The following is a 23,873-nucleotide window of genomic DNA, read 5'->3' as shown; positions in this document are numbered from 1 at the left end:
GACTGTAAAGAGGACTTTCAGTATTGATAGACAGTACAGCACATCATTTCATTAGGGAAAGATTGCGAGAATCACATCAACTATGGAAATGTTGTGATTCATGCATAATATGAAGTGTTAAACCCCCAGCGTTGGCCCAGTCAGCGGCAACGTGTACCATACACTGTTGCAGCTATTGATGCTGCTGCTGTGTCAGAGGATGTGTAGGGTTTCCCAACTGTAGCAGGCTGGCGTTGGTGTCGGCTGCCGACTTGTAGAATACGGCAGCTTCTCTCTTGCCCCAGTGGCACAGGGCAAAAGAATCCCCAATTTGACCCCAGAACATGAAAAGATGGCTGGATATTAGTGCTGCTAACTCATGAAGGCAGCAGAATGCAGAGCTTCCAAGAGCCCTGGTGATCAGTCATCGATGAGGAGTTTGAGGCATGTCGACAGTGGTGATGGCTATTTCATGGCACAGATTGATGTTATGGTATAGCACAGCTGTTAGGCTGCCTCTGTAGATCTTAATTACTGCTGTCCATGGCTGATGATGAGGAAGAAAACACGTTTCTGTGTTACACAGAAGCATCTTAGGTGGGGCCAGTGTCAAAGGGCTGGCTATAGAAACTTGGCAGTGTGTTGAACCACTCAAGTGGGCTGCTTTTGCAGGTTGTGTACCGGTAAGTCATGGACTACAGCTAAAAGACACTGCTAGCCATAATACTTAGCTTTGGCTGTGGCCAATGTCGTTACATCCAGAAAATTTAAGTACTTCTTCCTTCACTGTCTTATAATTTAAATTTTTTAATATGTAAAAAAGAGAGGTTGGTTTAAGTTTTGTTAGTGACGCCGTCATTAGAGACGGAGCATTAGATTTTGTAGCACAAGGATGATGAAGGTAACTGCCAATGTCCTTTATAAAGATGATGACCGAGCGAGGTGGCGCAGTGGTTAGCACACTGGACTCGCATTCGGGAGGTCGACGGTTCAATCCCGTCTCCAGCCATCCTGATGTAGGTTTTCCGTGATTTCCCTAAATCGTTTCAGGCAAATGCTGGGATGGTTCCTTTCAAAGGGCACGGCCGATTTCCTTCCCCATCCTTCCCTAACCCGAGCTAGCGCTCCGTCTCTAATGACCTCGTTGTCGACGGGACGTTAAACAACACTAACCTAACCTATAAAGATGAAGAGGCAAAATGAGAAGAACATCAAGAACATTTTATAATTATGCACTGGAAAATTTACCGTACTGGCTCCCCTCCCTCTTCGCCCCAACCCCTCCTCATGTTCTCCCTCCATTGAATGTCCTACACTACGTTTATCTTCTTCAAAATTAAGAAATTTTGTCAGAAATTCGGTTAACGACCGGCAATATTGTCTGTATGTAATATTTAGTTGGAAATATCTGCAGTTTGTGTCATGATTTGCGAAGTTATCTAGATGTCTGTACAAATAGTTATTACGTTATCAGTGTCTCTAAAATTTTTGCTTTTATTCAATTTGGAATTAGCTGGAAACAAAACAAGCACACTCAGTAGATAAGTATTGTATCACACCATGATTCACTACAGCAACATCCTAGAACCATACAAAATGTCATATCATGCATAAATCACAGCACTTCCACATAAAGCCTCAGGACAGGCTGTATGTGGAAGCGTTGAGATTTATGCATGACATTACGTGGTTGTATACTTTCAGAGCGATGTTGTCATTCTTAGATTAAAATTTAGGTGAATTATTTTACATATTGCTTCACATACGGAATAACTTTTGTGTTGTACCCCACATCATGTACGATACGTATAACTGCTTCAAAATGGCTTTGTGTCAGAATTGGCCAACTGCACAACGAATAAATCATATACCTGTGCAGAATAGTACACAGTGTTTTTTTCGCAACAAATTTTTGGAGCCTGAGGACACAGACATGAACAAAAGTTAACCAAGCAAGTTACCCCACCATCTTACGATAAATTATATGATAAACACTTCTGATTCACTATTTTTGTGTAATTCTTCTGTGATATTTCACTGACAAGATCATCCTTTAAGATGTATGTTCAGGTGTTGTTCGTTGTATGTAGAAAACTATCGACAATTCCTTTGACCCGTCCGGTAGGTATAATTTCAATGTTGCTGTCTTGTATTTCGAAATCTGTACCAAGTCACCTACGTTCAATTTTCATCATTATAATACGATTGTATACTGTATTCGTAAGTTCATTCCCACGAAAATAATCTGGTCTGATTATTATTGTTCCTCGTATCGTTCAGTTACACTGCTCAACTACCATTTGTGGAAGAACATCCCGTTATATGATTCACAAAGATTTAAACGCATCGTATGTTCAAATGTTCCATAATACATGTTTTCATGTGTGAGGATGTTGAGTAGACTGCGCTCCATTACCATTCCTTCCCCGACTTTATTTTCAAATCTGAGGGGTATGAAAGTTTTGAGCAAGTATCTGTTTGCTCCTGAGTATTACCTCATACCTACAAGATCTGCCAGCCACATGTTATCCAAACAACAAATTATAACATGCCCACACAGTAATACTTTGCATACAGCTTTATGGAGAAATTGAATTATTGGAACCATAATTATTTAGAAACCAGTCTTTTCTGAAGCTCTGGCATGATTGATAGGATTTTATTCCCGTCAGTTCTGTAGCTGGCGGCGATCGATGCCGTGAGCAGTCATAATCATTACATTACTTTATTAGGATTATCGTAATACATATACGGAAGGGATCTGTTGCACGTTCTTTACAATGTAGTCGATGCCTTTTCCAGAGCTATATCTACCGTGTAAAGTGGGTTTAGTAATAATTTAGTTTACTTCACTACATGGCTGTTTCTGTCCGTTCATTTGGGTGTTGTCTTTCCTGTGTCATAGTAATATTTCAGATCATGTTCGTATCTCCTTCGGAAAACACTTGACAGGTTTTGAAGTATTTATGAGTATTAGACCACTAAACCAAGTATTCTTTCACATTTTCTACACCCAATAAGTACTGTACAATTATACTTACAGGTTGCCTATTCAACATATACAGTATTTCCATGATGATCCACATGTTCGAACTATCTCGCTATTCACAAGATGGTCAATGAAATCAGGAACAGTATATCATTCTTTTTTCTTCTTCTCTTCTGCATCCGACCATCTTAGCAGATGGGAGCAGTAGCTGTGTAAGACTTCAAGATACAGACTTAACAGCTACTGAGAGAGAATGACGTCGTTCCAGCTGTTCTAATTTTTGGCAGTCGTAGTTTCCGTTGACTAGCCTCCACGTCTCGGTAAGTTTGTGTTTTGTTGACATGCTGGTGCAAGCTAAACAGGCTCCGAGATAGTATGCGATTTACATAGTCTCACAAACTTATTCAAAGACTTTTTCATTTTCCAGAATTTTTCAGTTTCATTGACCTTTCCATTCATTATTTTCGTTGACTGAAACGTCTGTAATTTTCTGAATATCCATCATATGTATGAACCTTTGCACATTCTGTATTCATATGGGCTATAATTGCTCTATTGTTGACCTCTTTTCGAATATTTATATTCCTAAGGTTTTCCATGATCAGTGCAGACAAGATAGTATGGTTTAGAGTGTTTTGCTGTTCATTTTAGTTTACATGTAGTATCTGTTGATACTGTCACTCAACTATGTACTGTGTGTGAGCCCAGCAATCTCCTAAAATGGCTGTTAATAGATTGGATGTAATCTCATTCCTACATGTGCTTATTAATTGTATTTTGAGTTCATATCTTCTTGTTTTTAAGATTTAAATAATGTTTTTCATTTTACTGGGGTAAGAGGCCACACCCATGTAATACTTTTTGAACCAAAGTTACGCCATTTAACAGCATAAATGGTTGATTTTGGTGATGTACAGCAGAATAAATGATGAAACTTCCTGGCAGATCAAAACTGTGTGCCGGACAGAGACTCGAACTCGGGATCTTCGCCTTTCTCGGGCCAGTGCTCTAACATCTGAGCTACCCAAGCATGAATCACGGCCCGTACTCACAGCTTTACTTCCGCCAGTACCTAGTCTTCTACCTTCCAAACTTCACAGAAGCTCTCCTGTGAACCTTGCAGAACTAGCACTCCTGGAAGAATGGATATTGCAGAGACATAGATTAGACACAGCCAGGGGGATGTTTCCACAGTTAGATTTTCACTCTGCAGTGGAGTGTGCGCTGATATGAAACTTCCTGGCAGATCAAAACTGTGTGCCGGACCGAGACTCGAACTCGGGACCTGTCCGCTGCCCCACACACCTTTTTCGCGTTACCTGGCTTGGTGCGACTTTCTCTTGTTTCCACACATGAAAAGAAGCAGGAAAAAACAACTTTTTGACAACACTGAAAAAGTAAAGAAAAAAAAGACGGAGGAGCTGTGAGCCTTTTCTAAACATGACCACAAAGAATGTTTGAAACCGTAGAAGTCCCGCTCGTACATATGTATTAGTTGTAATGGAGAGCATTTTGAAGAAAATAAGGTTGTTTTGCAAACATTTTTAAAATATACAGTTTTTAAAAAAATAGTTCTGGTTTTTTTCTCTTTATGGGCACTACCTCATATCTGGAATCACAGGTTCGTATAGATTCCCATGTACAGATTTCCATGCACAGTATGCATTATAATATAGATCAATGATTTGTTCAGATAGATGCTGAGTTTGGTGTGATGACTCAATGAATCGTGTCCATATTTTCTCGTCGAATACGTACACAATGGCTGCCAGCTTAGTCACTTTCCTTAAGCATGCTGGATTGTGCTTCTGGAATACATTAAATCTTTAAGTGTCTCCTCTTGCGTATGGCTACAATCTTTCAATCCCTATCACTAAAAATTTTCACTGCAGAGATTATATTATCACCTGATCTCATGGAGGGAGTTCGAGCAGTTCTGCTGAACATGGCAGTTTTGAAGTATCACACAGACAAATCCAACTTATCCAGGAATAATAATAATTAGTCTCACTACATTGAGAACTTTATGAAGCCACCACCAGGTGCAACTTTCGTCCAAAATCATTTTCACACTAATATGTTTATTATCACTGCTTTTTTTAGCTATATGTTCAGGTAAATACCATTGTGTATGTATGTATGTGTGTATATTGAATTGGGGATCTAGAAACGACAGAGAGGCATCGTCCCCGCTGTAGCCCTCAGTGGTTCACTACCCCACAGCAGGCTACAGCCGTCCGCTCACCCCACCGCCGCCCCACACCGAACCCAGGGTTATTTGTGTGGTTCGGCCCCCCAGTGCACCCCTCCCCCTCCCTCACCCCACCACCGCCGACGTTTCGTACCAGACGAATGTAGCCCCAAATGTAGCATGGTTGAGTAATTATGGTGTACGCGTACGTGGGGACAGTGCTTGCACAGCAGTAGCTGGAATAGTGTAACTGAGGCGATATAAAGGGAACCTACCTGCATTCGATGAGGAAGATGGAAAACCGCCTTTAAAACCATCCACAGGCTGGCCAGCACACCGGACCTCGACAGGGACTGGCACGCTTTCCCACTCGGTAAGCAGTGAGTTAGACCTCGCAGCTAGCTGGGCGGGCTTAAGCAGCATTACTTTCACATCAGATTGCTGTGATGGATCTGCCTCACCTGAATGAAGAAATATCGGTAAAGAGTTAGACATACATTTACAACTACGTTCTACTACAGCCATCATCACATGATGGCAACATAGGGTAGGGGAGCTGAACTACATGTTTAGATATGTTCACCACTTGATAGTTCTTCTGCAGTTGGGAAAACGCTTTTTCAGTTGTTTTTAAATCATAACATTCACAGTAGAGTACAAAGCTTTGAAATACAAAAAAACATTTATCTATATCATCTCTGCTTATGGGTATAAAAGAAACATATTCTCCTACAAAACCGTTCAGTTATTGCAGTTTGGCCAGTTAGGGGTATGATGCTAATGGAACAACACCGTTTTAATACAGTTAACATAATGATTGATCTGAAATGACTGTACATCTTCATAAACTTTTAAATGGCATTAAATGACAAGATGCGAGAGGGGAAACAAAACAATTATTTTAAGAAATAATATTATTTTACGATATATTTTTATACAATTCTCTGTGGCAAACCATCATTCACAACGATATTTAGCAATAATTATACAGGCATTACATTCATACTGTATTGCGTTCTAAACGATAGGAGTAACCACATACGTAGGTATTCCATCTGCAAATTCAGCCGTTGTGGGCTTAATACCTATAGGGATAGAAGTACCAGACTTTGGTACTGCTTGAAATCAGAATTGTATACACTGAGCTAACTTCACTTCACCTATATTATACTCATACACACAGCTCAAGGAATCATCGAATAGTGCTCTGACATATTGTTTCCATTGACTCAGCCTGCCTGTCACAATAAATAATGCACTTACAGAACATGTAAATTCACAGCAGTGGAATGATATAGATATGTATGCACCGCAAAGAGTCTCCAGATGTTAACTTCTGTGTTGGGGCTCCATACATGTCTACCATGCAGGCCTTCACGGTAAAGATGTAGATGTGTGGAGAGGGACAAGGCAGCTATTATTGTGTATTACGTGGATGGTGCCACTACTAACATGTATGCTGCCCACAAGCACTTTTAATGTTCTCGATTTCATTAATTACTTGGCAGTCGCTATCCAGTGCTATGCCCAGTCACACATATAGATTTGTTGACAATCAGTTGGTAAGTAGTGGTAAAGAGCATTATGTCGAATACATTTAGCTGTAGCTCGAGGAGCTGTTTTAGTGCAGACAATGAAAACTCGAACAGTTGTGTGTTGTGCTATTATGCGTCAGATAGTGCTGATTTGTACTCCAGTGTATCAGGCAGCCATTGCATTGTTGGAGAATTAAAGGAAAAAATCGTTAATATTTGCAAAAACGTATACACATAAACAATTAAAAACAATGAACAATGGGAGTGGTTAATATTTACATTCGACTGTGAAAGTAAATTCTTTCTGTCTGGAAGTGGTAGCAGATTTCTGACGATGATTCACTATGATTGTCCTTTCACAGTGGTGTGCAGAATACAAGTGACGAGCCTATGTAATGGCTAATAATCCCACAAGTTGCACGTGACTGCTGGGGATGGGTGACTGGAGCGTCATGGAAACTAGAACAACCAGTGACCATTGTGAGTTGTCATACCTGGACTAATACAACACTTGACAGATTAAATAAAGTAGGTGGTAGTGTGTTTGTGTCTGTTGGTAGTAGTTTATCTTATAGTGAAGTTGAAATAGATAGTTCATGTGAATTACTATGGGTAGAGGTTAAACTCAACAGCTGTACCAAAATAATAAATGGCTCCTTCTACCGACCCCCCAACTCAGATGATATAATAGCTGAACGGTTCAATGTAAACTTGAATCTCATTACAAATAAGTACTTCTCTCATACAGTTACAATTGGTGGAGACTTCATTCTACCCTCGATTTGTTGGTGAAAATACATGTTCAAGGTGGTAGACAGAAAACATCTTCCATGTAGATGTATATGCGTCTTGTTGATTTCCACCAATTCGGATCAACCATCTTTGATTGTAATGCCATACTAGATCTGACGTCTTAGATAAATCTGGCAACCATGCAGACTGTGCCAGTATAACAGGTGTTACGTAAAATCGTGTAAGAGGTATTTGTCCATTATTACATAGCTTTACGTTTGTATCAGTGCTACTATGGATGCTGTAGAAATACAATGAAATCAGAGATTGTGTAGTGACTACTTTCTTTAAATATGTGTGTTGATCTACACATCGTCATCAGATTAAACAGGTTTTAGGAGAGTGTGTCACACATACGTGTAGAGTCATATATCTCATCCATAAGACAATGTGTTTACTTCTGCATTGTCTTATGGATAAGACAGATGACTCTACGCCTATGTGTGATACGTTCACTCAAACTTTGATTAATCTGATGATAATTTATAGATCAAAACTCGTAATTGAAGAAAGTAGTCACCACACAATTTTTAACTTCCATGTATTTTTATAGCGTCCATAATAGCAATTATACTACCTTCAGATTACTATGCCACAATGCCTCAGTCAAATGGCCAACCCTCCATATTCCATTTACCAATTTAGCATCATTTATACCTTACACATCTGGTCTAGAACAGAGGAGGGAGGTGAGGGACATCTGACAAAAATGAAGACTGTGCTCCAATTGGCTTTGTTAAATTACTTAAAAGTAATTAGGTCAAGTAGAAGTGGTGGAAAATTTGTAAAGGAAGCATGGGGCATTGTTCACTTTTAGAATCGTATGTAGATGGGACATCCGTGTTTTCATGTTGCCTCATACACATTTGATATACCCTCCTGGAAATGGAAAAAAGAACACATTGACACCGGTGTGTCAGACCCACCATACTTGCTCCGGACACTGCGAGAGGGCTGTACAAGCAATGATCACACGCACGGCACAGCGGACACACCAGGAACCGCGGTGTTGGCCTTCGAATGGCGCTAGCTGCGCAGCATTTGTGCACCGCCGCCGTCAGTGTCAGCCAGTTTGCCGTGGCATACGGAGCTCCATCGCAGTCTTTAACACTGGTAGCATACCGCGACAGCGTGGACGTGAACCGTATGTGCAGTTGACGGACTTTGAGCGAGGGCGTATAGTGGGCATGCGGGAGGCCGGGTGGACGTACCGCCGAATTGCTCAACACGTGGGGCGTGAGGTCTCCACAGTACATCGATGTTGTCGCCAGTGGTCGGCGGAAGGTGCACGTGCCCGTCGACCTGGGACTGGACCGCAGCGACGCACGGATGCACGCCAAGACCGTAGGATCCTACGCAGTGCCGTAGGGGACCGCACCGCCACTTCCCAGCAAATTAGGGACACTGTTGCTCCTGGGGTATCGGCAAGGACCATTCGCAACCGTCTCCATGAAGCTGGGCTACGGTCCCGCACACCGTTAGGCCGTCTTCCGCTCACGCCCCAACATCGTGCAGCCCGCCTCCAGTGGTGTCGCGACAGGCGTGGATGGAGGGACGAATGGAGACGTGTCGTCTTCAGCGATGAGAGTCGCTTCTGCCTTGGTGCCAATGATGGTCGTATGCGTGTTTGGCGCCGTGCAGGTGAGCGCCACAATCAGGACTGCATACGACCGAGGCACACAGGGCCAACACCCGGCATCATGGTGTGGGGAGCGATCTCCTACACTGGCCGTACACCACTGTTGATCGTCGAGGGGACACTGAATAGTGCACGGTACATCCAAACCGTCATCGAACCCATCGTTCTACCATTCCTAGACCGGCAAGGGAACTTGCTGTTCCAACAGGGCAATGCACGTCCGCATGTATCCCGTGCCACCCAACGTGCTCTAGAAGGTGTAAGTCAACTACCCTGGCCAGCAAGATCTCCGGATCTGTCCCCCATTGAGCATGTTTGTGACTGGATGAAGCGTCGTCTCACGTGGTCTGCACGTTCAGCACGAACGCTGGTCCAACTGAGGCGCCAGGTGGAAATGGCATGGCAAGCCGTTCCACAGGACTACATCCAGCATCTCTACGATCGTCACCATGGGAGAATAGCAGCCTGCATTGCTGCGAAAGGTGGATATACACTGTACTAGTGCCGACATTGTGCATGCTCTGTTGCCTGTGTCTATGTGCCTGTGGGTCTGTCAATGTGATCATGTGATGTATCTGACCCCAGGAATGTGTCAATAAAGTTTCCCCTTCCTGGGACAATGAATTCACGGTGTTCTTATTTCAATTTCCAGGAGTGTAGATGGTTGCTGTCTAGCAGTGACAGAATAACTGTGAGGTTGGAATTGTTTGCCAGTTGAATAAGTATTTGATTTGTTGCTGATGGATCTATTGGAAAATCACAGTCCAGTGGCGACTCTTCACTATAAAACTAGTTACTGACTGACGAGCAAAAACGTTATGACCATTGGCCACCGCGGCAAAGAATGCCACCTGTGGCGTTGCGGGCGTTTGATGCGGTAAGGAAAGTATGTCAGTGGGGCAGAGGCGAAGAGGGAATCATTCCAGGGATGATAGGAGTCGCAAATGAGGTAATCCACAGACATAAGCGACTCTGAGAAGAGGCAGATTGTTATGACCCGGGGCCTGGAAACAAACAACTCAGAAATCGCAAAGCTGGCCGGCTCTGCATGTGCTCCTGTCGTGAGCATCTATGGAAAGAGGCTAACAGGTGGCGAAACCACGAGTATGCGACAATATGTCGGGCGTCCTCGCGTCATCACAGAACGTGAATGTCAGAGAATTGCCTATTCTTTAAAGTAAGATAATCGGCTATCATTGGCAATTGGAAGATTTGACTATGAGCACAGTTCTGGTATACGCACAAGTGTCCCACAGCGCAGCATACAGTGCCCATTTTTGAACATGGGACTCGACAGCTGACGACAACAACGTGCTCCCATGATGAACAAAGGATATCGTCAGTTACGACTGCATCGGCCATTAGCTCATCTATATCAGTGGCAGCGTGTGGCGTGGTCGGATGAATCACATTTCTTATTACAGCAGGTCCATGATCATATCAAGATAGACATAGAGTTATTTGGGTGGTCGAAACATGAGGTGGGCGGTGAGGGCAATATTATGCTATGGTTAACATCCATCAGGATTAATGGGACCTGTGGTAGTAATCGAGGTCGGCACATCAGCTGTGTATTAGGTTAACATTTTTGTGGGGGAACACCTCTGTCCCTTCATGCATGATGTCAGCACTGTCGGAGATTGCGCCATCGAGCAGGATGGAACGCATGCTACACAGAACTGCTACTCTACCGTGTTACTGAGGTGGACCAACACGTCATAGAGCAGGTGGCCACAATGGTCCGGCAAGTCAGCGTGTGTACATTACACGCTTAACTGTAGGATTTTGTCATGTAGAGAATGATTGTCGACAGAGTGAGAGGTCGACGGTGTGCATTCCTCTGGACACTTAAAGTGGTAGAATATGTCTTACTTTCAGGAGGAGAAGCAAGGTACTTATGGTTCCTAACGATATGTGTAGCAGCTTTCAAAGGTTTGTATTGAAATATAGAAATTCGAATGGAGTGATGGTATCAACGAGGTAATTTCCACGAGCAGAATTGCGTGAATGTCCTCTGTGTACACGATAGCGTTGTAGGGGTGATGACTAAGTGGCAATATAAATGTCGAAATGAAAGGTTGCTTTTACATCTTGCAACTAACTACTCCTGCTGTAAAGCTAACGGTACAATCTACATTCTATGCACACATTCGCAGCGCCACTTCCTCTTTCATCCCCCTTTGCTTGCTCCCTCCCCTTGCCCCTCTATTCCCTTTATGTCCCCTTTATTGTCCCAGGGACGGCTTTGTGGTGTGTAATAACCTGCTCGGCCCAGCATTGAGCGTCCGTAAAGCTGCCACCTCTGGGCAGGTAAAGGCAAGTCTGCGGCCCCAGTCGTTCATTATGCGACGTGCGCCAGAAGGCGGCGGCCACAATACGAGCGGCTCTCGGGTTCCCCCTGCCCTGGGCTGCTCTGTGACGTCGGCAGCAGGCAGCAGGGTGCACTCCACGCGGCAGTCGCTCAGCGCCGCCTCCCCCAGACGCGTACTGCATTATATACGACTTGCACCTGACCTGGAGCTACTCTGAGGTCCTGCCTTGTGTTGAAGACAGGGCATGAATTGCGTCCTCCACTTACTGATATCTACAAATATTTCTTCATTTCAAATTTTTACAGGCTCTTCTGATGACAATGAAATGTAACATACACACTTGTTCTTATATAGATTTATATAAAGAAATGAACCAGTTCAATTAACTTAATTTCATGAAATATTCTCAAAACTAATGTACGAGTATCCACGTTTGGCAACCTCTAGATTTTGAATGGTTTTCATACTGAAATTCTTCACCCCACTACTGTACGGTAAAACTGATAAGAGACACTTACTGTTAAATTTCTCTTTAGCACATATCACAGGTTCGTTCTTAAAACACTACTTAGCTTAGGTTATTTGTGTTTCTCGGCTTCATATTTTTCAGTCAGTCGAATCTTTGGCTTAAGATGCCCTAACTAAGAAAAATCATAATCAAGTTCTATGACTGTCATTGTTTTGTATCATTTTTCTTTTTGATGTGCTGATTGTACACTACCTTAGCATTATTTTAATTGATCAAAGATGAAATCCAGATTATATTTCTTCAATTCAACGCCAGCACTAACAATGTCTTCACGCGCTGCCAGAGAACGAGTCTGGGGAGAGTGCATTGACCAACTTAAGAAATGGCTCTGAGCACCATTGGACTTGACTCCTGAGGTCATCAGTCCCCTAGAACTTAGAACTACTTAAACCTAACTAACCTAAGGACATCACACACATCCATGCCCGAGGCAGGATTTGAACGTGCGACAGTAGCAGTCGCGCGGTTCCAGACTGTAGCGCCTAGAACCGCTCGGCCACTCCGGCCGGCCTGACCAACTTAAGACATTCATGAAATCTGCTGAGTGTCTGCTGCCTTGAGATACGGCTGATTGGTTTAGCTGGCAATCATGGGGCAGGCTAAGATCAGGTGCTGGTAAATGCAGGCACAAACTTGTCAAACTGGGATATTCCAAAGGATGCTGTTATCCTCTTCTGGGCAAAAATCGTTCAGTTTTCTTCTCTTTTCTTCAGTTATGTAAATTAAGTAATTTTCCGTTTAGCGGTATCCCCCAATGGTGCACAGTTATCAAATGTAGGGTTTTTATACGGTTTCTAGCATGAGGAAATAAATTGCCAAATGCATTTTAGATCTTAGTACTTCGAATAACTTCATACTTTTAATTGCTCTTATTCATCTCTTGAACTATACGAACATCTTATGAAGTCTGAGAAAGCCTCTACCGTTCTCTCTCAGTTGCCAATAGTGCCATATATCGTCTTAATTGATGGAAAACATTCTCTCTCCTACGTAAGTCGTTTTGCTGTTGTTTACACTCCTATGGTTTTCAATTGTTTCTCTTGCCAGATGTTTATTGTATCTCTTCAGACCCTCTGAAAAACTACCTGTTCTTTGGTTACGTTTAACATGGTCTGTGACACATCCTTCCTTTAGTTACTATTCTCTCTTGGTTGGTTGGTTTTGGGGGAAGGAGACCAGACAGCGAGGTCATCGGTCTCATCGGATTAGGGAAGGACGGGGAAGGAAGTCGGCCGTTCCCTTTGAAAGGAACCATCCCGGCATTTGCCTAGAGTGATTGAGGGAAATCACGGAAAACCTAAATCAGGATGGCCGGACGCGGGATTGAACCGTCGTCCTCCCGAATGCGAGTCCAGTGTCTAACCACTGCGCCACCTCGCTCGGTATTCTGTCTTACTTCTCCTCACTTTTTCTTCAGTAACACCCTTATTCCATTTGTGATTTCCTTTCCATGAGTTCTGTTCGCACTTGCAGTTTCATTTTCTGATAAGTAATTTCTCTATATTCTTATAACTTTCATTATCTAATATACGTAACTTGTTTCATAATTTATATTGGTATACTTTTCTATTCCTAAATCTCAGTATTTACGCTACTGACCTTGTGCATGGTAAATCTTTTACTTTGGCAGTTTTATAAGTATCTGTAAAAGAAAAAGATATGAACGTGGAGAATAAAATGATAGATATCGACCGAACGATTAGAACAGGTGTGACGGCAGCTTTTTCACGGACCTGTTATCATTTGATATCTCTTGCTTCCTTTTTTTGTCCTCAGTCTTCAGACAATGGCAGGGTATCAAAATAAAGCAGAAATACAATAAATAACGAACAGGTAGCTACTGTTCGACAGAGTACTCAGGCGAAATGCGAGGCTTCTTGGGAGAAGCAGGAAGCAAGTTGAAGAGACCGGCTCGGCCTGCCGTGTCTCGCCTGCCATGCGTCTCGTCAGATGTCAGGTTAGCCGGTCCAGTGCAGGGGCCGGCCGGCCTCCCTGTAACACAGCGTGGCGGCTGGCAGTGGCCGGCGGAGCGTCGGCCTCCCAGGGGTTCGCGGCAGGACACATTTACGGTGGCGTCCGTACTTACTGCCAGCTGCGCTCAAAGTGTCTCTTAAGTCACCTTGGGTACTTTTCTATCACAAATTAAGGAACAACTAGGCTACCGTGTATACGACGAGAAACAGTTAACCGTCTTGCTTATTTGTCGCATCTGTGTCACTTACACTTACCCAACTTGTAGAAAACATAGCTGCTTAGGTCGAAGAACTAGTTGTTGTAACTACCAGATATGTAGAAAACATCTGTTACAAGGAATTGAATTACAGAACCAAAAGTGATCTAGACTGAAGTACACTGAATTACGTAGTTTTAACGTGAAATAAGCAATCGTCGGGGGGAGAGATACGTAAGTTGACATCTCGCAAAAAAGTGTAAGGAGGCTGCATCCATAAAAAGAAGCGACTGATACAGTTATTAGACTCATTGATGAGAATTATAATCTGTTAGAATATCAGTGGTTAGGTTCACAACCCTAAAAAGAAATAGTAAATGACGCTACAAAGTTTGTAGCAATTCTTATGAAGCTGAAGTACACTAAGTACGCAAAAATATCAGAGGAAACGAGGTAGATAACTTTCTTGTCTTCTTTCTTCTTTTTTAATGTATCTTCCTTATGATGAGCTTAAACTGGGTGCTCTCCAGCCTCTCCTGTTTTGAGCACATTCCTTCGTCTTTTCTCTTCTAATCTCAACCATCAACCCAGTTTTCTTCTACCTCTTTCTCTCATTCCTTCAACACTTCGCTCAAAAATTCTGTTGCAGACACTTCCTACACAGCACATGTCCCAACCAACAGTTTTTCTTCATTCTCATCGCTTCCAATAATCTTCTTCCCTCCCCTATTTTCTCCATTACGTCTTCATTCATAAGTCTGCCAGTCCACTTCGCCTTACGCATTCTTCGCTATAGTTACATTTCGAAACTTTCAATGTATTTTAACATTTTGTTGATAGCTGACACACACATGACTTCCATAGGTCATTCATATGCCAAAAAATAACGGTGTGGAATGACTCATATTACAGTTTTATATATAATAATTTCGGTTTAGCATATGTAAATGAATCAAAATGTACCTACATCTTGCATGATGTGATTCTTATTAACGTTTAAGAACCTCCCAAAGCGATGTAGAAGTCAGTTAGTATATCACCCATGGGGCGCCAAATGACAGGAAATATTACAAAAGTGGATGACAGATGTCGAAAATATGACGTCACCAGATGACGCACCTCGCTGCACGTGTAGCAGTTTGGCATGTCGATCCTACCCTCGTCAGCAGGGGACAGTGTTACACATCTCTCCACTAGGCTTCTCTGTTTCCGTAAACGTAAACCGATTCATCGTAGTTCTGTATTACCATTACTGCGTGAACTACCGTATCATATCGGATAATGCAAGAACAAAAGCAGAGTAGCCTAGTGGAGCGATATGGAGCGCTGCCCCCTACTATCGAGGGTAGATTCGGCAAACCAAACCGCTACACCTGCAGCGAGGTAGGTCATCTGGTGACATCATATTTGCAACATTTGTAATTCACATTTGGAGTACTTCTCATCATTTTCGGCCTCATGTATCTTATACTAAATGACTTGGCTCACCGTCATCTAAATCGCTTTGGGAGGCTTTTAAACGGTAATAAGAATCACGATGAGTACGTTATTTATTCAAGAAGTATACATTATAAGTATTCAGATAAAGATTTGTTTTCAGAACAGAAATATTAAAAGGGAACCATTCTGATTTCTTTTTTATAAGTGAAAGAAAAATACTGTCAAAGTTTACAATTCAATCTTAAATGAGTCAGTCAACTTCACTGAAGCAAGGTGAAAGATTTATGCTTGTTTGATGAAACCATTTTTTAATTGCTCGAACAGTCCACGGGTGTACTGCCGGTCCATAGTGTCCAACGGGCACGATATTTCGGCGCGCTGAGGAACTGAGCTCCTGAGGGCGGGCGGTCGTATTAAATCCCCTCCCCTCGCGAGGCGTTCTCTCTGGGGTCCGCGCCCGCGCGTCAGCGGTCGCTTAGAATCTGGCGTCTGCATCTCTGTGGCGTCGGTGTAATTGCCTCGACCGCCCTAGTCGCCTGTTCGTCTCCTTTTCTGGACGTCTTTTTAATTTGACTCAGTACAGGTTCCCATGCCCTGATGAGGTTGTAGCCGCAATCTCGGTTGATGAGTAGGTCCCTCGTACGAATTTCGATAACCTCTCTAACGACGCTGCCCCAGTACTTAGATGTCTGTGCCAAGACCCGAGTATGTTGGTAGTCCGTTTCGTGATTTTCGGAGAAACAGTGCTCTGCGACCGCCGACTTGTTGGGGTACCCATGCCGAGTGTGCCTCTGATGTTCTCGGCAACGATCTTCGATAGTGCACACTGTCTGTCCTATGTAAGTCTTCCCAAATTGACACGGAATCTGATATATGCGGGCCTTCCGCTAAACGAGATCGTCTTTGACACTTCCAAATAATGCTCGTGTCATATTTGGTGGGCAAAAGACAGTTGCTACTCGGTGTTTCCTCAATATTCGTCCTTTTCTGCCCGATAGTGTGCCAGTATACGGTATATCGGCAGTGGCTATCTCTTTCTCCGTGATTTCTTCCGTCTCCACACGCTGTACTGTAGAGGTGAGGTGGCGAGAGCGTCTGGTCTGTCATTCCGAGTACCCCTTTTCCCGGAATACAGTTTTGAGGCGTTCCAGATCTTGGGCAGAATCTCTGCGTTAGAGATGGTGAGCGCCATGTACAGCAGTGTTTCTAGCACCCCATTTCCGCATGCAAATACAGGTCGGTGTGCGTTTTCTTCCTGTAAACCCCGTGGCCCGCTCTTCTTCCTTCAGCTTCGGTCTCCATAGTGAATTTGATGTTGGGATGTGTTGAGTTCAAGTGTGTAAGGAAGTCTAGGAGCTTGTCCCTTCCATGGGGCCAGATCACGAACTTGTCATCCACATAACGTAGAAAACAAGTAGGTTTCCATTTGGATGACGCCGAAGCTTCCTCCTCGAAGTACTCCATATAGAAATTCGCGACCCAGGCGAGTGTGGGCTCCCCATTGCGATTCCTTCTGTTTGTTCATAGTGTTCTCCATTAAAGACAAAATACGTGGAGGTCAGAACGTGCTTGAAATTGTCAGTCGTCTTCTCATCAAATTTCTATGCAATAAGCACAACTGACTCACGAAGAGGCACCCTGGTGAATAATGAAACAACGTCAAAACTCACCAGGATATCTGAGTTTTTAAGCTTGAAGTTGTCGAGACGTTTCACGAAATCCACAGAATTACGTACGTGATGAGGGCATTTATCCACATAAGTGCTTAGTAATTCTGCCAGGTATTTGTCCATCAAATATGTAGGTTCCCTAATGTTGCTGACAATTGGGCGTAACGGACTTTAGGGACTCCATAAAGTCGTGGCGGTACAGGTCTTTGAGATGTCAATTTCTTGGCGACACCCTCTGCTAAATCTGCGTCCTGGAGAAGAGCTCTAGTCTTGTCCTCAACCTTCTTCGTGGGGTCAACATTGATCCCAATCATCGAAGATGGCACAGTCGACTTGGGTACCCCAACAAGTCGGCGGTCGCAGAGCACTTTTTGCCCAAAAATCACCAACATACCAGGGTCCTGCCACAAACATCTAAATAATGGGACAGCGTCGTTAGAGAGGATATCGAAATTCGTACCAGGGACTGACTCATCAACTGAGATTGCGGCTACAACCTCAGCAGGGCATGGGAACCAGCATTGAGTCTAATTAAAAAGATGCTCAACAAAGGAAACGAACGGCTGACTAGGGCGGACAAAGCAATTACGCCGACACCACCACAGACGCCGACGCCAGCGTCTCAGCGAGCGCCGACTCGCGGGCGTGGACACCGGAGAGAACGCCTCGCGAGGGGAGGGAATTTAATACGACCGCCTGCCCTCAACAGCTCACAGTTCGTCAGTGCACCTGACGATGGCGACATCTCTGATGGCCGAAATCTTGTTCCCCGTTGGTCATTATGGGCAGGCAGTACACCCGTGGACTGTTCGAGCAAGAAATATACAGGGAAAAACTGAAGAATCACATTTTTGTCATTCATTATTTGACACACTGTTTTCAAAGAAAAGCATGATATAATGTCTGAACTTGCAGACAAAAACACAGCTGTTATTAAAACAAATTATGTCTCTATAACAGGCATATATGCTCAACCAGAGATTGTGGTAGAAGAAGAAACCGAAAGGGTAACAGATGTTGTAACACAAACAAAAGTTGACAAAAGAGTAATCCTGGCAGGTGATACGAATGCAGGGATAAGTTAATAAAATTCTAAAACAAAGCTGGTCCTGGAAACGCTAGAGGAACTAGAATGCAGCCTCATCAAAAAATCCGGCCCAAAGACCTATATAGCGTCCAATGGATTCAGGATAATAGACCACGTATTATTGTGAAGCGAAGACAATTAAGTAGAAATCACTCTTACCTTAAGCGCTACCACCTGTAACAACATATATAGACCGCACGACAATTTTATCCAGCAAATGAGTCATATAGGAGTTAAAAGAAAGACTAGGAAAAATTGAAAAAGCAAAACATCTAATATAGCTACAAGAGGTAATAGAAGCAGTGTAACTATGCACGTAATCCTGCAAACCTGTCATACAAAAATAAAAGATAGGAAACGACAACAATGGTTTGTGAAGGAATGTCATGATGAATGACAGAAGACGGTGTCAACGCTACATCGAGCCAAACCAAAAAGCAAAAATATGATCTGTCTCGATATTCCAGGCAGAGAGGATCATACAAAACACTAACGAAGAAAAGAGGACACGCTACAGAGAAAAAGAGGCTAGACGATGAACAGAACGGGCTCAGAGAGATCCATTCATAGAGCTCAATAAATCACGGCCATCAGCAATAAAAGGAATCTCCACGGAAACGTGGTAGAAACATTTTGAAGCCATTCTAAGACTCCAACACAAAGGAACAGCCTACGAATCCAGCACAACGGAAACACTAGAAAGTCACACCCCCATAACAAGACATGTGATTGCAAAGGCAAAAGGGAAATAGGCTTCAGGGCTCGACGGCATTTATGCACACCACCTCAAGGAATCCTATCTTATGATCGAAGATCACAGGTTGGAACTATTCAACAATGGCAAGAGTAGAGAACAAATACCAGAACAACTGAGAACATCAACAATGAAACTTCTTTTCAAAGGGAAAGAAGAAACCTGCAACTAGGACTCGTGCAGAGGCACATCCCTCAAAAACACATGTTACAAAATGCTCGTGAAAATATTAACCAGCAGGGTTACTGCAGAAGCAGATGCCCAATATGGCAGCAAAAATAGGATTACATGGTTCAGTTGGAGAAGCAAGAGGATGTTTTAAATACATCATTCCACAAAATTCTCAGCAACTAGGAGTAGCAACGGCATCCTTTACTGGAAGTAATAGAAGTATGAATGTCCTCAGGAACAAAAGTTCCTATGTTGTTGATGGAAATTCAGGCAGAATTCTGAAGAATGAACTCTCCCTGAATTTGGAGGAAATTCACTATATTATGAAAACAACTAATGTAGAACAAAACAGGAATGCTGGTAAGAATTGCGATTTAATAAAATACACACAAATACAAAATAAACAGTGTTATGGTGAGTGATGTTTATTCGAGGAAGGATTTCAAAAATAAACGGAAAATGGCCCTACTATATTCAGTTCAAATAAAGACATGAAATACCTGCATTAAATGCATTTAAGTTGCGTTGAGAGCGCTGTGGGAATGGTAGTAAAATCCCCAAGCTAAATAGTCTTCAAAGATACGCCAAAACTAACTCTATTTCGAAATTACGATACATGGGATATTCTCCAGCTCTAAACAGTTCAGAGTTCAACACGATGAGTTACAAATTAATACACGCCATACAAAGGATAGTAACTCATATTCTGTTTATCCTCATTTCCGCAAAACACGCGGAAATAGTTTGAAACCTACTCTAGAACACATTAAGACCACTTGAAACGTAAAGTTCCTTCACAAGTATGTTAGTGGCCGCTCACCACCCAACACGCGGAAATAGTTTGAAACCTACTCTAGAACACATTAAGACCTCTTGAAACGTAAAGTTCCTTCACAAGTATGTTAGTGGCCGTTCATCACCCAGAATCAAGCACATCACAATCGAATACTATTCGTTGCCGCATGCAGGTCTACCCTCTTCCAGAATCCGCATAGTAGTGTCCAGAATCGCTCCTAGGGCTCTTCACTCGAGAAGGCCCAGTCTCCAGCTGACCTCCGTAGTGTCCCATTGGCTGGAGGCCATCCCCACCAAAAATAAATTGTTCTTAAGCTCTACAGACATGAACTGATTCAATTTGATCATTTTATTGTCTAAATTAATGTATTAGAACAACATTTAAATAAACAAATGTCGTAAGCATTTGGTTACGCTCAGATCATTTTCAGTATATATGAGTAATAGTTGGTTCATAAATCAATAAGTATTCTTGCACAAGTGTCCTCAGGTTAAGTGACTTCAGGTTATCTCGAAATATTACTCAAACAATTATTTATACCTTCTTAATAGAAGGGTCTTTTGGTTCTCTTTTCAGTTGAGGTGTTCTCTAACACAGCGATAGACCCCTTTTAAATTAGCACACTTTTTAATATTACCTGGAATAAACAACTAAGTAAAGTAACTGGAAAAACAGTTAACTGTTTATTCAATAAAACCATATGGATGAAAAACATGGGGTACCGATGCTGTGTTCATTTGCTGTGTAAATGTTGTAAATGCAATGTTCTGACAAACATCTGCATAATGAAAAAAAAAAACGAAAAAGTGGTAAATCAATAAAGAAAATAGATACACACAGGCAGCTTTCTGGGATGACAGCTATCGTACAGTGCTCTCATGTGAGATATCGTTGGTTGAAATCCCATGATGCGGTTAAAAGGTTTGAATTCAGATGTTCATTGTGAAAATGTATATTGATTGAGCAATATTAACTTCTGTAGTTTTAAAGATATTGAAATACTGTTGCGTGATTCGATGTCTCATTTTTCTGGAATCGCTGATATATTCGGATTTGCATTATAGTGTCTCAGAGGGCTCCTTTGGTTCTTCATTTAATTGCTTGTGTCGAAACAGACGAATCAACCTCCTAAAATATTTTGCATATTTCCACTAAATAAATCTTATGGAGTAATTTTCTGGGATATCTCATTACCTGCAAAGGAAGTACTGATTGCACATGAGGTAGCTAGCAGTATTCTCCTGCAGTCATCTAGTAGATATTTCTCGAAGGAGACGGGCATTTTCATTGCACCTTCACAGTTAGTATACTCGCTAGTGTAATTCGCCATAAATAATCTATCACAATTTGAGAATAACATTCTTGTCCATACTCACATCACTAGCAAAAAAAACCCTCATATTTAAGAGTAGGACTCGTGCATCAAGCGTTATGCTCAAACTTTATTGTGTATATAGACAGTTCATCCGTACAGATGGTCATGCAAAATCATATAATATAAAATCATGGTAAGAACGAAAATGAACAAAAACTGTCTTTAGGCTTCACTTTGTTAGATCAATTACGATCTAAAATATATTCAGGTTTTACAGTTTTCAATAAGAGGAAACCCATTAATGATGACACAGCCGTGATGAGACATGTTTGGATAACGAGAAAAATGTGTGTTTCCATAAATGGCTGAACCTATGTCAATTATTGTAACTACAAACCCGCAAGGAACAAGAGCTACAGATCCAAAGCATGAATGGCACTTGTCGACATTGATGGGGCCCTCTCCTCCCTTCCCCGAAGCTCAGTGTCATAAATCTCAATTAAATTCGGTCTCATATCAATTATAGTGAAGGTTAAAGGTCAAGGTCAAGGTCAAATCAGTTAAAATTCCTCCATCTTAATTAACTTAGTTGGCGTAATTGTTATTTACACTGGACCTCTCACTGATATACTGCTGCCATGTTTCAGTAATGTTAAATACAAGAGACCTTTCAATTTTTTTCCAACACAGTTATTGATACAGCTTCTTCACTAACTGTTTATTTATGTATTGCATTTTCAAAAATTGTCCTACTGTGTATTTAAAACCGCTCTTACATTGCACTAGATATTCTCTACATTATTTTTTTAATTATTTGCTTTGCTGGTGTATTACTAAAGAAATGAGTTTACGGAATACAACTTAACAATAGGCAACAACACTCAAATGAGAACATAAACAAAATATTTGATAATATTCTTAGCTTTCTGATATTGGAAATTAGTATGACTAAATGCGGAATTACAGCTTCGAAACCATTAAAGCAAGTACACATGCAGAGTAACTCTGTAAGTTTGTAGATGCTACTGCCCACTGATGGTACCTTTCAGTAAATAAAAGCGAAAAGTGAATTGTAAGATAAAACTAGTTTCAATTACAATGAAATGAACACCCTTATCTGCTTACAGGCGTTGACATACGTCAACGGGGACAGATGAAAATGTGTGCCCCCACCGGGACTCGAACACGGGATCTCCTGCTTACATGGCAGACGCTCTACCCATCTCAGCCACCAAGGACACAGATGATAGCGCGACTCCAGGGATTTATCTCTGGCACGTCTCCCGTGAAACTCACATTCTCAACCTATTGTCCCGCACTACATTTGTAGTGCCCCCGCCCATTATACTCATTACTCGCGGCGCGTTGCTGATTCCCGTAAGAGTTCGGGCACTGTTTGTGCATTCGCACAGAAGAAGAAGATTGGCAAGGGGCCGGTGAGCCTTAACTATATATATACTAAGATGATATCTGTTCATTCGGACATGTCCGAAAGAACAGATACCATCTCAGTCTATATAAAACTAGTTTCATTGAGTTACTCGTGGAAGGATCTAATCTCTAAGTTATCAACATAACTTTTTAAGATAACGAAAATATAGCAATAAGTAACGTGTAGGTTTATTAAATTACAAGGCTTATATAAGCTGTTAAAACTTGTATATATTTAAATTCTTTCATTTTCTCCAGAATTATCACATTTACATGGTCTCATCCCTTCTTTCCGACTTCATGCTGCAACTATGTTAGTAAATATTGTATTACTAGATTTATCCATGTGAACATTGTTACTTTGGAGCTGTGAACCCGCTTGTGTACGAGATGTAGTTAAATGTTCTGATTGCGATGGTATGGGTACAGATATGCTTCAGATTAATGTGGCGTAACGCCTGTTATCTGTGGGTCTGCGGAGCAGTGACGATGATAATGTTTATGATGTCTGATTTAATGGGATATTGCAATGAGCGGACATATCCTACGCTCGGTACAGTCGATAACGACACAGTACGCACCGTGTGATTGTGGTGCATTTTAAGGCAACTGCAGCGGATTCTCACTTCCATAGTATGAACTTTCGGATAGTGATTATTAGGACTGTAATCAGGATGACTAATAATAGTAATAGTTAATATTTTATCTCAGCTGTACAGTTCTAGAATTTCAGAGGGTTAATCCCAGCATGAACCATGCAAGTCATCTAGACACATTTCTTGTCGGCCCGTCTCCTCTTTGGTTCGACACGGTCCTCTTCTCGCCGATTTTGCGGAGATGATATTTATGAGATCTACTTTGGAATCCTTTTATTACGTTTTCGTAAGTTCTGCTGCACATATTAAAACACGAAAACTGGCAATGGAAGCTCGCAACTCTCTAGTTTTTTTCTACTTGTGCAGTTCCACATTTAATCACGTGTTCTGCGTGTAGATTGGAGAGACTGTATCGTACTGGCTTTTTGAAGGATCCCTCGCGTATACAATTTACAACGAACACGTGATCGCGCAAAC

Source organism: Schistocerca piceifrons, chromosome 5 (assembly GCF_021461385.2).
Source record: "Schistocerca piceifrons isolate TAMUIC-IGC-003096 chromosome 5, iqSchPice1.1, whole genome shotgun sequence".
Classification (NCBI taxonomy): Eukaryota; Metazoa; Arthropoda; class Insecta; order Orthoptera; family Acrididae; genus Schistocerca; species Schistocerca piceifrons.
Note: the sequence above shows the minus strand (reverse complement) of the source record.